At 43.2% G+C, this 16,331-nt stretch overlaps 1 protein-coding gene across 3 annotated transcripts in view; it reads left to right on the top strand.

The window, feature by feature from the left end:
- The first annotated feature begins 3,940 nt into the window (after positions 1-3,940).
- Positions 3,941-16,331, top strand: part of map3k2 (mitogen-activated protein kinase kinase kinase 2) — a 128,005-nt gene continuing 115,614 nt past the window's right edge. Inside the window, exons 1-2 of one of the 3 annotated variants that reach the window (XM_059647592.1) lie at positions 3,941-4,143; positions 12,134-12,210. The gene's annotated coding sequence lies outside the window, so the exon portion shown is untranslated. Of the gene's footprint in view, positions 4,144-12,130; positions 12,211-16,331 lie in introns of all 3 variants that reach the window. The other 2 variants (XM_059647593.1, XM_059647594.1) reach the window with 2 other exon arrangements.

Raw genomic sequence — 16,331 nt, 5'->3', positions numbered from 1 at the left:
GGAGGTGCCAGTGTTGGACTGGGGTGGACAAGATCAGAAATCACACAACACCAGGTTGTCATCCAACAGGTTTATTTGAAAACACAAGCTTCTGGAGCCTCAGATAATAAAATGTGAGGCTGGATAAACACAGCAGGCCCAGCAGCATCTCAGGAGCACAAAAGCTGACGTTTCGGGTCTAGATCCAAGGGTCTAGGCCCGAAATGTCAGCTTTTGTGCTCCTGAGATGCTGCTGGGCCTGCTGTGTTCATCCAGCCTCATATTTTATTATCTTGGATTCTCCAGCATCTGCAGTTCCCATTATCTCTTCTGGAGCCTCAGTCCTTCTTCAGATGTTAGTGCACATTCAAAGGGCACTGGGAACTGGATTTGCTTCTCTCAGGCACACATACTTGACACCTTCACAACACCCCTGCTGTTAGTTCAGCAACTTCCACCACAGAGCCTACTACCACTTAGCAGATAACTAGTTCATTATCACAGGGTTGTTTGCGGCAGGGTGCTGAGATCAAACTGGTTGCTGCACCTCCCAGATTGCAACTGCATTTCTAAACATTAATTTCTAGTTATCTGTAGCTAATCTTGAATGAAATTAATGTACGTTTTAAAGCAAATACCAAGGACATCCAAGAAAAATATGATCTTTTAAAAACTGTCCCTTGGTAGAATAGAACATGAATATTCTGTAGACAGTGGCATTTTGCTTCAGCTTTTCGCCTGTACTGATAAAGAGTGTCAAATTTGAAATGAGCTGAACAATTTACATTAAGAGAGAAAGTATGCTGATTATTAGGGTCAAGATACAGACACAGAATCAAATCAGCCTTTCTACCTCTGTATTTGCAACACAGTAAAATTAAACCATCAGAGGTGCCCAATAGTTACTCCAATGGTTCCTAACCAGACAATTCAATAATCAATCCCAGACTTTGTCAATAATTAATTTCAGACACTGTTTTTGCATCACAAACAAGAAATTTAACCCTTAGTACATACACAATAGCTACAACAGAAAAAAATACTTAAACAACAACATAATCAGATTAATATCTATGCTTTAAACCCGAAACATTTGTTATCATTTACACAGAAGACAGACATACAAAAAAACACAATTAAAGGATTTTGAAAGAAAATAATGGAACTGGCCAGATTAGTTAAACAGCTTTCACAATGTGTTATACTGTCAGAGAGATGTACAACATGGAAATAAGACACTTTGGAACAACTCATCCATGCTGACCAAATTAATCTAGTCCCATTTACCAGCAAGTTGTCCATATCCCTCCAAACCCTTCCTATTCATTTACACATCCAGAGGCTTTTCACAAGTTGTAATTGTACCACACTCCACCACTTCCTCTGGCAGCCCATTCCATTCACGCACCACCCTCCGCACAGAAGTTATCCCTTACGTCCTTTTTCAATCTTTCCCATCTCACCTTAAACATATGTACTCAAAGATTTGGATTTACCCATCCCAGGGGAAAAACATCAGCTATTCATCCTCCATGCCCCTCATGATTTTATAAATCCCTGTAGGTCAGCCCTCAGCCTCCGACAGTTTCACAGGCATAGATGTGGAGAGCTTGGTTGCTTTTCAGGAATAATCAATCAGGGTCACCTTCTCAGCTCATTCAGGAAAAGGTGGTAATGCTTCTAATACATCTTTCTAATCTCTGGGCTTCCAAAAGCTGGTCTGGGAGATTAGGCAGGGTCTTTACAATTTGACATGCTGCTTCATACTAGCCAAGCTCATTTCCTTCAGATAACACAATTCAAAAACAACTCCAACTCCAGTTCCTCCCTAACAGGGGGAATCTATAAGCTTGAAGCTGAAAAAACACAGCAGGTCAGACAGCATCAAAGGAGCAGGAAAGTCAATATATCAAGGTTAAACTGTTTGTCAGGACCTGACGAAAAGTTTCGACCCAAAACATTGATTTTCTGGCTCCTCTGATGCTGTCTGTCCTGCTGTGTTTCTCCAGCCTCACAGCTTTGGACTCTGTAGTCTTTATCGTTTCCTCCCCAATAGACTGTCCGTTCCCAAGGCCTCAATTACATTTCAACATCTGCCATCTGTTTGGACATCGAGTCTCTTCCAGACCTGCTGGAACCAACTCCCAGGTACAAACCTCATTAATAGCCAACTTCAGCTATCTGTTTACATACAATCAGAGATTATGGGAACTGCAGATGCTGGAGAATCCGAGATAATAAAATGTGAGGCTGATGAACACAGCAGGCCAAGCAGCATCTCAGGAGCACAAAAGCTGACGTTTCGGGCCTAGACCCTTCATCAGACCCTCTGAAGGGTCTAGGCCCGAAACGTCAGCTTTTGTGCTCCTGAGATGCTGCTTGGCCTGCTGTGTTCATCCAGCCTCACATTTTATTATCTTGTTTACATACAATTCCTGGATTGCAATGGTTGTAGGAACCCTTTTGGTCAAGAATCAGCTTGTGATCTTCCAGACCTGGCCTGATGAATAAACAAAGGCTTGTTTGATCTGTCCTTTTCCTTCTATCACAAGCTGTTTCACAACATTCACAAGTCATCTTCAGCTCAAGATCAAAACTGATAAAAGAATAAGAAAAATGAAAAAAATCAGCAAGGGTTCCAACAGTAGACAGTTTGACACTGACGGATTGAGGCCTTGCCATGAAGAAAGCACACAAGTTCCCAGGTAATGCAAACAAAAGAAGAATGCAAATCTTAAACATATCCCTTGTGTTTGCAGAGGGTGGGGCTCCACTTTGTGAAGATGAACATTTTTAAAGCTTCAGCAGCTTATTTTCTCATGCAAACTTCTTTGAGACAAACATGAAATTAGAAAGCTTGCAACTGAATACACAAAGGAGAGAAGCAATAAAATACAGGGACTATAGCAGACAGTCATGCCAAGATAGTATCAGAGATAATGGGAACTGCAGATGCTGGAGAATTCCAAGATAATAAAATGTGAGGCTGGATGAACACAGCAGGCCAAGCAGCATCTCAGGAGCACAAAAGCTGACGTTTCAGGCCTAGACCCTTCATCAGAGAGGGGGATGGGGGGAGGGAACTGGAATAAATAGGGAGAGAGGGGGAGGCGGACCGAAGATGGAGAGTAAAGAAGATAGGTGGAGAGAGTGTAGGTGGGGAGGTAGGGAGGGGATAGGTCAGTCCAGGGAAGACGGACAGGTCAAGGAGGTGGGATGAGGTTAGTAGGTAGATGGGTGTGCGGCTTGGGGTGGGAGGAAGGGATGGGTGAGCGGAAGAACCGGTTAGGGAGGCAGAGACAGGTTGGACTGGTTTTGGGATGCAGTGGGTGGGGGGGAAGAGCTGGGCTGGTTGTGTGGTGCAGTGGGGGGAGGGGATGAACTGGGCTGGTTTAGGGATGCAGTAGGGGAAGGGGAGATTTTGAAACTGGTGAAGTTCCACATTGATACCATATGGCTGCAGGGTTCCCAGGCGGAATATGAGTTGCTGTTCCTGCAACCTTCGGGTGGCATCATTGTGGCAGTGCAGGAGGCCCATGATGGACATGTCATCAAGAGAATGGGAGGGGGAGTGGAAATGGTTTGCGACTGGGAGGTGCAGTTGTTTGTTGCGAACTGAGCGGAGGTGTTCTGCAAAGCGGTCCTTTCCTGAGCCCCAAAAGGCAATGCCCAGGAAAAAGATGAACACCACAGCACAAATCAACGTCTAACAAGACATGAGGCAGCCACTGTCTTCATCTATTGTTTCAATGAGATCTAGTTCAGTTCTGTTTAATTCATTGGGGTTAATCCCTGGGTTTCAATAGATTTTCACACCTTCTGGCCCACAGAACCACAAATGCGCAGGCGCAGGCCACTGTTGGCACGCAGGTGCACCGGCCGGGCCCGGCTTCCACGCAGGCGCACTGATGGGACTCAGGTTCGGCGCAGGCGCAGTGGCTGTGCCCCGCTGTGACGCAAGCGCACTCTGCCAGATTCGGGCGCCCCGCGAAGGGAAATTTTTCGTCGGCGCAAAAAAAGGGGAGTTTTTATTTTCCTCCCGGTGCCGGACGTTCCTCCCGGGAGGCAGCGGCGGCAGGAGTAGGAGGACGGAGAGCGGGGGCCAGGCCCGGAATTGACCCGGGAGAGATTCCGCCGCCTGCGGCCTGGATGCTCAGCACTCGGGTAAGAGCAGCGGGGCCTCAGGGTTGAGGAAAGGTTTAAGGCCTTCGGCGAGGGGAAGTGGGGGAATGTGGTGGGGTTGGGGAAGCTCGGAGCCTCGGTAACGGAACGGCGAAGGCGGTGGTCTGTTCTGAAAATAGCCCCCCCCCCCCCCCCCCACCACGATCCCCAACGATTGCGACCTGTGGCCTACCCCCGAGCTTAGTCCTGTTTCTGAGCCTCTCTGGACTCGCTGGGGCAGAACTGTCAGGAACTTGCTGCAGAAACAAAGACAGAACTCTGACCGGCCCCAGGAAACAGCAATGGAGACTTTGCTCCTCCAGCCAGGGCTATAGAACAACATTGTCACTCGATTAAAACACTGGGGCTCAGCGCCGGTAGGGACAGGCCTGTCACTGTATAACACTGGGGTACAGTACCGGTGGGGGACAGGTCTGTCACTGTATAGCACTGGGGCTCAGCGCCGGTGGGGACAGGTCTGTCACTGTATAACACTGGGGTACAGTACCGGTGGGGACAGGTCTGTCTCTGTATAACACTGGGGTACAGCGCCGGTGGGGACAGGTCTGTCACTGTATAACACTGGGGTACAGTACTGGTGGGGACAGGTCTGTCACTGCATAACACTGGGGTACAGTACCGGTGGGGACAGGTCTGTCACTGCATAACACTGGGGTACAGTACCGGTGGGGACAGGTCTGTCACTGAGTAACACTGAGGTACAGTGCCGGTGGGGACAGGTCTGTCACTGTATAACACTGGGGTACAGTACTGGTGGGGACAGGTCTGTCACTGCATAACACTGGGGTACAGTACCGGTGGGGACAGGTCTGTCACTGAGTAACACTGAGGTACAGTACTGGTGGGGACAGGTTTGTCACTGCATAACACTGTGGTACAGTACCGGTGGGGACAGGTCTGTCGCTCTATAACACTGGGGTACATTACCGGTGGGGGACAGGTCTGTCACTGTATAACACTGGGGTACAGTACTGGTGGGGACAGGTCTGTCACTGCATAACACTGGGGTACAGTACCGGTGGGGACAGGTCTGTCACTGCATAACACTGGGGTACAGTACCGGTGGGGACAGGTCTGTCACTGAGTAACACTGAGGTACAGTGCCGGTGGGGACAGGTCTGTCACTGTATAACACTGGGGTACAGTACTGGTGGGGACAGGTCTGTCACTGCATAACACTGGGGTACAGTACCGGTGGGGACAGGTCTGTCACTGAGTAACACTGAGGTACAGTACTGGTGGGGACAGGTTTGTCACTGCATAACACTGTGGTACAGTACCGGTGGGGACAGGTCTGTCGCTCTATAACACTGGGGTACATTACCGGTGGGGACAGGTCTGTCGCTGTATAACACTGGGGTACAGTACCGGTGGGGACAGGTCTGTCGCTCTATAACACTGGGGTACAGCGCCGGTGGGGACGGGTCTGCCGCTGTCTGCCACCGGGGCTCATCGCCGGTGGGGACAGGTCTGTTGCTGTCTAACGCTGGGGCTCAGCGCCGGTGGGGACAGGTCTGCCGCTGTTTAATGATTTAGATTTATTGTCTCATTTTTCACATGTTACATGGAAAGTTTTGCTGTGCTCCAGCATCATCTTGTAACACTGAAAATAATGCAAAGGTTTTACTACAATAGGGCTGATCTCTCTTTCTTCCTGCTTCCCCTCTGCTGCTACTCTGGTTGCTGCTTTACATTGGTCTGAGTCCCTGAAATGGGTTCCTGTGTATCTGTAATGGGCTGTAGGATCTCAGTTGCCTCCATGACTGCTGTATCCAAGTTGTTGCCATGGGCTTAGTGATGTGTGGGTTCTATACCTCCTGTTCCCTATCTGACACTTCTCTAGTCATTGCTGCCAGTCCACTGTCTGTCCCTTTTGTCAATGCTGCCTCTCCTTTGGGTATCCAGACCTAGCTGTGTGCTGGGGTACAGTGGTGGGGAACAGGTTTGTTGCTTTATAATACTGGTGCACAGTATTCGTGGGGCCAGGTCTGTTGCTGTATAACGTGGGTATATTACCAGACAAGACATGTCAGTCCTTGTATAACACTGGTTTACATTATTGATGACAGGTCTGACTTTGTGTAACACTGGGATGTTATAATTTTAACTTATCCAGGAGTGAGGGCCTTTATTTCAAAGGGAATGGAGTATAAAATTAGGGAGGTTTTGCTAAAACTTGAGTCATTGTCAAACCACAGCTGGAGTACTCTGAACAGTTATGGGCCCCTTATCTGAGGAATGATCTACTGGGAATGGAGACAATCTAGAGATGGTTCACTGGATTGATATTAGTTATAGGAACTATCTTATGAAGAAAATTTGAGTAGATTGTGCCTGTACTCATTGGAATTTAGAAGAGTAAGAAGAGACCTTATTGAAACATAGAAGATTCTCAGGAGACTTGACAGGATGGATCCTGTCGAGGAAGATTTTAGGACCAGAGGGCATAATCTCAGAATTGGGGGTTGCACGTATTTCATTGTTCTTTTCAGCGGCACATTTCTGGTCAGACTTTTCTAATCTTGGGTCTGATTCTTTGCTAGTTCTCTTCAATCCCTCCTCTCTGATTAGTCACTCTCCTACATGACAATAGTTGCTTAGTGTCTGCACCATCAAAGCTGCATTACATTACAAGACACCAGGTTATAGTCCGACAGGTTTATTTGAAATCTCAAACTCTCGGAACGCAGCCCCTTCATTAGTTGCAGTGAGAGGAGAGCACATAGACCCCAAGTTAATAGGCAGAGAGATCAAAGGATCATACAACTGGTGTGAGTGAAGTGAACAAACCTAGAATGGCTGGCTGACTGCCTCCTGTTGAATCTTTAATCTTTCATACATTCCTGCATTCTGGAAATTGCAGAAGCAGGGTATGAAGAAAGGAGGTGCAAGTTTTGATTGATTTAAGATGCAAATTCCAGAATCTGTTTCAAGCCACTGCCCCCAGAAAATTAAAGGTTTCATCAGTGTCTGCCTAACTTTCCAATCTTCAAACGGGCAGACTGATAGGAATATACAAAAGGTGACATCTGAGGTTAGACACTTAATTCTAGGTGTGAAGCCTTGTCCAGAATCTGTCTGAGTTTTAACCTGAAATCAAGCTAGTTTTATTCCGAAAGCAGAAAGATGCCACGTTGATTGACTCTAACTACAAATTGTGTGTTTCTTGAAGGTCTCTTCTTATTCTTCTAAATTCCAAGGAGTACAGGCACAATCTACATACCTTGCGGTAATGATTTGAAACAGATTCTGGAATTTGCATCTTAATCAATTGAAACTTGCGTTTCCTTTCTAACAAAGTTCCCGATATCTTGTTTCTGCGCTTTCTAGAATGCAGGAATGTATGAATGAGTAAAAGTAAAGATTCAACAGGAGGCAGTCAGCCAGCCATTTTGGGTTTATTCACTCCACTCACCAGTTGTATGATCCTTTTATCTCTTTGTCCTTCATCTCTCTGCCTATAAAATTTGTGTGTTCTCATGTAAGCCTGTGATTTCAAATAACCTGGTGTCATGTGATTTTTGACTTTGTCCACCCCAGTCTAGCACTGGCACCCCTACATTATGCTTAACACTAGACCCCCCCCCCCCACCCCCACCCCTTTACTATTTTCTGCTCCGACAGGACAATTTCAGTTTCTTCAGAAGCTCCATATTCACTAGATTCCTTAATTTTTTAGATCATTCTGGTGAATCACCACCTCAGCTCACCAAAACTGGTACATTTCCTTCAGAGTGATCTGCAGAATTGTACAGGCCCTGTCAACTTAAGAATGTTTGTCATCCTTTTGTATTGTGCACAAAGCTAAGAAGCACTATATTCTGTTGCCATCCATGATTTCCGTACATACACCTGTAATCTCAGTCCCCAAATTTTGTTTCAATTTGTACCATTGAATTTAAATTGTGCCTCTGTATTCTTTCTGCCCCAAGCGTGAAGCTTCAAATTTTTCTGCATTAAATTTCACCGAGTCCTCTATCTTCTCCTGAAGGCTGTTGCTTTTCCACCTCTAAATATTCACAATATTTCTCAGTTTTACATCATGCAGGAATTTTGAAATTGTGTCCTGTTGGGTAATATACTGTGTTTTGTCTTTTAGCAGCTTCTGAAATCATACTACCGCCATCCTTTTAATTGCTTCAGCTTAAATTTTGCCAAACAGATTTATTTAATAATTTATCAATTACCTTTAGAAAGTCCGTATGGACATAAGCAACTGCTTCTTCCTGTGTTACTTCCTCAAAGAACCAGTACAGTTTGTCAGATAGAACCTGCTTTTAACAAATCTATGTTAAATCACTGTTTTATTGCTGGTACTGCATATGTTTCCAAGCGGAATAGAAACATGGAAAATAGTGGATGTGAGTTTGCTCGCTGAGCTGGAAGGTTCGTTTTCAGATGTTTCGTCACCATTCTGGGTAGCATCATCAGTGAGCCTCCGGTGAAGTGCTGGTGTTATGTCCCGCTTTCTATTTATCTGCCTAAACAGATGAAACGTCTGAAAACGAACCTTCCAGCTCAGCGAGCAAACTCACATCCAGAACCTCAACCTGAGCTGCAAATCTTGTCAAAACTCGATAGAAAATAGCTGCAGATTTGGTTGTTTGGCCCAATGATCCTGTTCTGTTTTCACCACAATCATGGCTGTCTCTGAACACCATATTTTCTCTCCCTCCAATCACCTTGACCACTTTAGCATCAAGATTGATATCTATTCAGGATCACTACCCTCTGACATTTCTCTCATCCCCATTCAAAAAGGCTTACTGTATATCCTGGAACCAAGGCTCCTTTTTCTGGATTCTCTGGCCAGGGAGGTCTTCATCCCTGAATCCAGTCTGTCTAACCCTGTCAGAAGTTTATACGTTTCACTGAGATGATGTGACAATCTATTCTGTTTTGTCTTGTGGCCCCGGAATGCATCCCGCCCTGATTGGGTGACTATTTTATTTCGAGTCATTGAAGTACTTCATTGAAACACTTCCCTCTGCTTAGCTAACTTCCCCACAATGATATGTTTTGAAAAATATCATTGCCTCTTGGCCTAAAGGTTGAACTATATATAAAATGGATGTATTCCACTGAGAGTGAAAAATTCGAGGGAGAGGACCCGTTTTCTGTGGGGAGCATAAAAATGTTACGGCCATCGGCGAGGTTCTGCATGATAGACTGGTTAATAAGGATAGATCGCAGGAATTCGGGAAGAGCTAGCCAATTGGATAAAATATTGGCTTGATGGTACGAGAGTGTGGTGGTAGTGTTGTTTGTCTGGAGGCCTTCGACCTGCGGTGTACCACAAGGATTGATGCTGAGTCTACTGATTGTTTGTTTATCATTTATTTAAACAATTTGGATGAGATTATAGGAGGCATTGTTAGTAAGTTTGGGGATAACACCAAAATTCATTGTAGAATTTACAGTGAAGAAGGTTATCTAGGAGTATAACAGGATCTTGATCAACTCAGCCAATGTACCGAGGAATGGCAGATAGAGTTTAATGCAGGTAAATGTGAGGTGTTGCATTTTGATAGGACAAACCAGGGCAGGACTTGCACAGTTAATGGTAGGGCCCTGGTGGTGTTGTCAAACAGAGACAATAAGAGTGTAAGTACTTAATTCATTGAAAGTGAGATCTTGGAAAGACAGGATGGTGAAGAAGGCATTTGTCACACTTGCCTTCATCGGTCAGGGCATTGAATACAGAAATTGGAACATCACGTTATGGCTGTTCAAGACATTGGTAATGCTGCATATAATCTTAGTCACTCTGCTATAGGAAGGATATCATTAAACTAGAAAGGGTGCAAAAAAGGTTTACAAGGACGTTAACTCGACAGAGACTGAAGGGTTTGAGCTATAGAGAGAGGCTGGATAGGTTGGGACTTTTTCTTCCCTGGAGCATTGGATGCTGTGGCCTAAGCCTCACCATATATAGGTTTATAAATTCATAACGGGCATAGATATGGTGAATAGCCAAGGTCTTTTCTGCAAGGTATGGGAATCCAAAGTAGTGAGCATAGGTTTAAAGTGAAAGGGGGAAAATTTGAAAAGGGCTGGGGTGGGGGGGTGGAAACAATGTATTCACACAGTCAATAATGTGCATATGGAAATGTCCTGCCAAGGAAGTGATAGAAGTGGGTACAACCACAACATTTAAAAGGCATTTGGATAGATACGTGGTTAGGAAAGATTTAAGGGGATGTGGGCCAAACATAGGCAAATAGTTCAGTTTAGGAAACCTGGTTGCCATGGACGAGTTGGGTCAAAGGGTCTCTTTCCATTGCCACGTGACTGTACGACTTTATTGAACTTAAAGAAAAGCATATAGTTATGTAAAGGCAGATCAGAAGATCGGAAAGAATTTTTAGAAAAGCAAAGAATAAGTTTAAAACAATTAAGCAAAAGTTAAGCTAATGAGATAAAGCTAGCTAGAAATATAAAACAGGTAGTAATACTTAACTTATTTTAAATATCGAAAGAAAAAATATTAACGTTGTTGCAATGGAAAGTGGGCCTGGGAAATTAATAGAGTAATGGAAACTGAGATCACAGAAGAATTGAATGGTTATTTGGCATTTTCTTTTAATAGAGGATACACAATGTTCCAGAAATGGAAGGAAGGGAGGAACTCAAGAAAAATGCAATCACCAGGGAAGTGGTACTGAGTAAATTGTCGGAGCTGTGTTCTGATAAACTGTAAAGTCCTGGAGGCGTTCATTGTTGCGCCTTAAAGAAGGGACTAGTGAGATAGCCAATGCATTGGCTTAGTTTCCAAAATTCCCTACGTTCACCAACGTTCCATTAGATTGCAAAGTAGTGAATGTGAATCCTTTGCTTCATCAGGGAAGGGAGAAAGACAGTGAGAAACTACAGACCAGTTAGCTCAACACTTACCATAGCAAAGATGTTAGAAGCTATTATTAAAGACATTACAGCTAGGCACACTCGTCAGAAAGAGTGAACATGACTTTGTGAAAGGGAAATCATGTTTAACCAGTTCATTGGAATTCTTCAAAGAAATGGCACACCTTGTAGATAAAAGGGAAACAAGTGGATGGACTGTCCTCAGATTTTCAGAATGCTTTTGTAAAAGTATCGCATCAAATGTTATTGCAGAGAATAAAAGTTCGTGGTGTAAGCTTAGTATGGTGGCATGGATAGAAGATTGGCTGGCTCACAGGAAACAGTGTAAGCATAAATGGAATTTTGGTTGGCAGAATGGAACAAATTGTTCTGCAGTGTTTAGAGTTGGGGCCCCAACCTTTTATAGTTTATATCAATGACGTGGTTGAAGAGATCGAAGTTATGTTTGCTAAGTTTGTTGATTATAGGTAAAGACAGCAGATTTATGAAATGACATTAGTGAACAGGATAGGTTTTTGTAACAATTAATGATAGTTGTTATGATCACAGTTAGTGATAGTAGCTTTGTACTCCAGATTTATTAGTTGAATGTAAATTCCACCAGCTGTCATGATGGAATTTGAGCTTGTGTCTCCAGAGCATTACCTTGGCTCCTGAATTCTTGGCCTGGTGGCACAGATTAAAGGGCCTGTCTCTGTGCTGTATGACTGTATGACACCGAAGTCGGTTGTATAATGAACAGTGAAGAAATGTTATCTAAGTTTTCAAAGAGATCTTGATCGTTGGGGCCAATGAGCCGAGGAATGACAGAAAGAGTTTAATGTGGACGAATACTAGGTGTCCGGTGGTATTACCACTCACCACTGTCGCCCTTCAAATGTTTGTACACAATACTGGGCAAAGTGAAGGGAGTGTGAATGTGTCACAGGCTATATGCTTAACTTCAACAGTGGTGCTTGCTGAATAAATACACTCTGTAAATCTGCAAGATAAATTTCTGTTAAGCGGTTTATAGAAGGCATCTGATAAGACCAGTAACAGCAAGGCAGTATTCCATGCTACAGATTTGTTTACACAGTAGCTTGTACAATGTTTTTGTTGCCAGCAGGGCTGCAGTAAGGAGGAAAGCTGGATGTGTGAAATGGTATCATGGACCTATGAACTGTGCAGCTCTGGCTGAATAATGTAAGCATATTTTGAATTTCTAAACTTGGATTGTGTCTCGTGAGTGTATTTTTTGAACTGTGTGCTACGGTTGAAGTAATACTACTTACAAGGCTAACATATAGGGTGGTGAAGACCATGTCTCTTCCTCTCCCCCCCCCCTCCACACACACACACACACACACACACACACACACACACACACACACACACACACACACACACACACACGGAAGTACGTTTCTGATTCAATCCCTGATATCCGTGCTGTAAGATGAAAGACCGCCCTGTGGGTTGCGGCAGGGGCTACTTCAGTAGCTGTGATGTTCATTTTCGAAAATGTGTACTGGCTGTTTTATATATATTTGTGTCTGACCTGCCCGATGAAATGGAGGTTATGAAATTGGTTTTTGTACGAGCCACACACTAATTGTCTGGCAGTTTGGAAGCAGCCTGTAGACTCTGATTTGATTTCTGTGCTGTATCTGTGTACTGCACATGCAAAATTCCTTTTACCAGTTGTTTACGTTTAACCAATCATTGGACTGATCTGATGGTGTCTCATCCACGAACAGACATGTAGTAACCGGAGTGTGATTGTAAGCCAAATTCAAATAGATTTGCTGAATTCGGTGCTGAGCAGAATGGACACTTTTTCAAATACTTGTCATGATTTGTGTCACAATTATGCAATTAGTTAGTTTGAATTATGTCCAACTCCAATGAGATCAAGTGATGAGCTAAAAGTATGAACTGAGATCATGTTTATATTACATAAAAGATTATGTATTGATGGTGGTGCAGGTGATTTACCACAACTGTAGCATGTGAGCACTTGTGGCCAGTAGTGTGGTTCTGGATAACTGCTTCTCGAGGAAGCGTCTCCATCGAGAGCCACATAAATTTGTTGGAGAGCTGGGTGTAGGCATTGTACAGCATGGGGGAGCGTGAGTGTTATCTAGCCATTTTGATCCAACAAACTGACACAGCCCACGGGTTGGGAAGTGGTACAAATTTCCTCAAGGGCAAAAGGGTGCACATGACGTGCAAGTGAGGTGTTGAGTGCAGTCCTTCTCAGGGATAGCTTCTTAGCCAATTTTGAACAAATGAACCATATCACCTTGGAAAGAGGGCTGATCAAATCAGGAGTCAAAAGAAATGTGTTACTGATAGAGGACGGTACATTCACGGGGCGAGAGACTATGTTTAGCAAAGTTGAGTTGCCTGCTTAATGGCATTAATGATTGAAGACACTTACTTCCTCTTGGCTGGAGGTGAACTTGGAGTGGGAGACAAAGCGTCTAATCATTTACTTCAGACTAATAACCAAAGCTGATTTGATTTTTTTGTCACATGTACCTAAGTACAGTGAAAAGCTTTGTTTGTGACCAGTACAGGCAGATCATAGTAAGCAAGTATATACAGATCTGATGGTTTAAAAAAAATACTTGGGCAGAGTAAGGCATACAGGATAAGCCACACAGGATGTGCAGTAGGCAAGATCAGCATACTTGAAGCTAGAGAGTCCATTCACCAGTCTAGTAATGGCAGAGAAGAAGCTGTTCTTGAAGCTGTTGGTACGTGTGTTCAAGCTTCTATATCTTCTGCCTAATGGGGAGCATTATTGGGGTGGGATGGATCTTTGATGATGTTGTTAGCCTTTCCACAGCAATGAGACATGTAAATGGAGTAGAACCAGGAGTGATATTCTGCTTTGAAAATTTGAGGTCAAAGGTAAAATAGTGTCAAAAATCTTGAGTGCTATTTGATCCACTTGCACATCTGTGTCAGGTTGAACACTTGCTTCAAAGCTTGGTGTGGGTGGTGGGGTTCATAGGGCATTGGTCCTAGAATTGGGGAAGAAGGAGGGAGCTTTTCCATTGGGGCAAGTTTCACTCAAAACTTACTGGTATCAGTGATCTGAGATAATGGGAGCTGCAGATGCTGGAGAATCCGCGACAGCAAAGTGTGGGGCTGGATGAACACAGCAGACCAAGTTTTTGCGCTCCTAAGATGCTGCTTGGCCTGCTGTATTCATCCAGCCCCACACTTTGTTATCTTGGTATCAGTGATCACTTGTTTTGTATAAAAGAAAATACTGGAAATCTGAAACAAACACAGAAAATACTGGAGAAACCGAGCAGACCTGGCAGCATTTGTGGAGAGGAAACAGTTTAAGTTCTGAGTCTACTTTGTCTTGTTGGGCAGTAGAAATACTGCTGTTTCTTTTATTGAAACTGCACAGAGTCTTTGCTAGCTACCTTAAGACTGTACTTGATATCTGTGCTTTTTCAAAATTATTAGAAGCTTTAGCGAGATCTTGCAGCACAGGAGGAGACCATTCCTATACTGGCTGTTTAAAAGAGCACTCTTTTGATTCACTCCTTGGATCTTCAGATTCTGTGAATATTTTCTGTTCCGGTTTATGGCCAATTTTGTTTTGACAAAGACAACGTTCCCTTCGGCCCAGTTTTATTTCACGAATATGTTTCTTTGTTAGTGAACTAAGCAAATGTTTTATTAACTGACACCTATGGGACTAGGATGGTTGATCAGAATATTTTGGATACTCCAGAAGTCCACATAATTGATGTTAGACACGTGCAGTAAATAGTAGAAACTGAATGCAGGGGATGTACACATCACTTGGATACTTATTACACATAAATTACTAAAATAATAATGCATATTGGCCTTAAATAAAATTTACTGGCAGAGCCTTTTCACTCATGCCCTCAACTACTTGGACATCACTGTAGATTGTGGTATTTTAGGCAAAATTGACTCAAAATTGAATTGACAATTGATATTTCATGTGGCTATTTGAACGATAAGTATATTTATATTTAGTCTGGATTAAATACATTAAAAACTACAATAATTGGTCAGAATAATACAGTAACTTCATGGTATTTGAGGTATGTAGCTTTTGATGGCTTACCAAGGGTGCTGGCTAAAACAGTGTTTGCTGTATTAATATTAATAACAAGGTCAGATCACTTATTAAAATAAGGGAATAGGGTTTTATCTCAGTGAATAGTTAGTACCTGTCAAAACATGTGCAGAAAACAGAATATCCTTGAAAATGGAATTGATAAATATTCAGAAATAAAAATGAGAGGAAGAGTTGAGAAGGACGTGGATGGAGTTACATAGCAGCACAGTCCCAATATAAGAATGGTGGAATATTGATACTTCCTTATTTTTAAAAGTGTGACTGCAATTAGGGGCTAAGTACGAGTCCAGTCGAGACTGATAACTTTTTGAATCATGTTTGGATTCCCATCGACCAATCTTAATTTAAATTTTCAAGACTTTTACTGTAATAAACTAAAGTCAGTATCGGCTGAAAATTGCTTTGGCAGTTACTAAACTAAACTGCAAAACAGGTGAAACTTATCTACACCATACAACATATATATTTTATAGTGTGCTTTCACAGGAAATAGCACACAGTCACTCCCAGCATTCAACGGGTTCATGTCTCCCTTTTCTGCTGAACTATTAGTTCTCTCAAAAAGGAGAGATCCACTCTGATTTCTTTCCTCCTTTTAGATAATATTCATCTCCTCTGTTCTTTCTGCCAAAGTGCCTAACCTCACATTTTCCCACGTAATCCATCTGCCAAGGTTATGTCTGTCTTTATCCTTCTTTGGGTCATCCTCATCATTTGCCTTTCTGCCGATTTTTGAGTAATCTGAAAATTTAGCAATGGAGCAACAGTACATATACACCCCATGTTCAAGTTGTGAATACGTATTTCATTGTAAATATTGTGAACCCTGCACTGTTCCCTGTGCTACTCCACTAGTTAAAGGTTGCTATCCTGAGAATGATGCCCTCTTCTTATCCCAACATTTTTCTTGTTAGTCCATCCTCTATTCATGTGAATATAGTACTGTCAACTGCAGGGGTTCTTAAGTAGTCCATGTGGTATATGATTAAGTGCCTTTTCGAAATCCAAATATATTACATCTGGTTCCCCTTTATCCTGCTTGGTATTCCCTCAAAGAACGCTAATAAATTTGTCAGGCATGATTTTTCTTCATGAAGCTGTGTTACTGTGCTTATCTAAGTTATGTAATTTTAAATGTTTTGTCAGTGCATCCTTTATCATAGGCTCTAGCGTTCACCCAATGACA

The sequence above is a fragment of the Stegostoma tigrinum genome, chromosome 7, assembly GCF_030684315.1.
Source record: "Stegostoma tigrinum isolate sSteTig4 chromosome 7, sSteTig4.hap1, whole genome shotgun sequence".
Taxonomy (NCBI): domain Eukaryota; kingdom Metazoa; phylum Chordata; class Chondrichthyes; order Orectolobiformes; family Stegostomatidae; genus Stegostoma; species Stegostoma tigrinum.
This window is presented reverse-complemented; position numbering and strand designations above follow the sequence as displayed.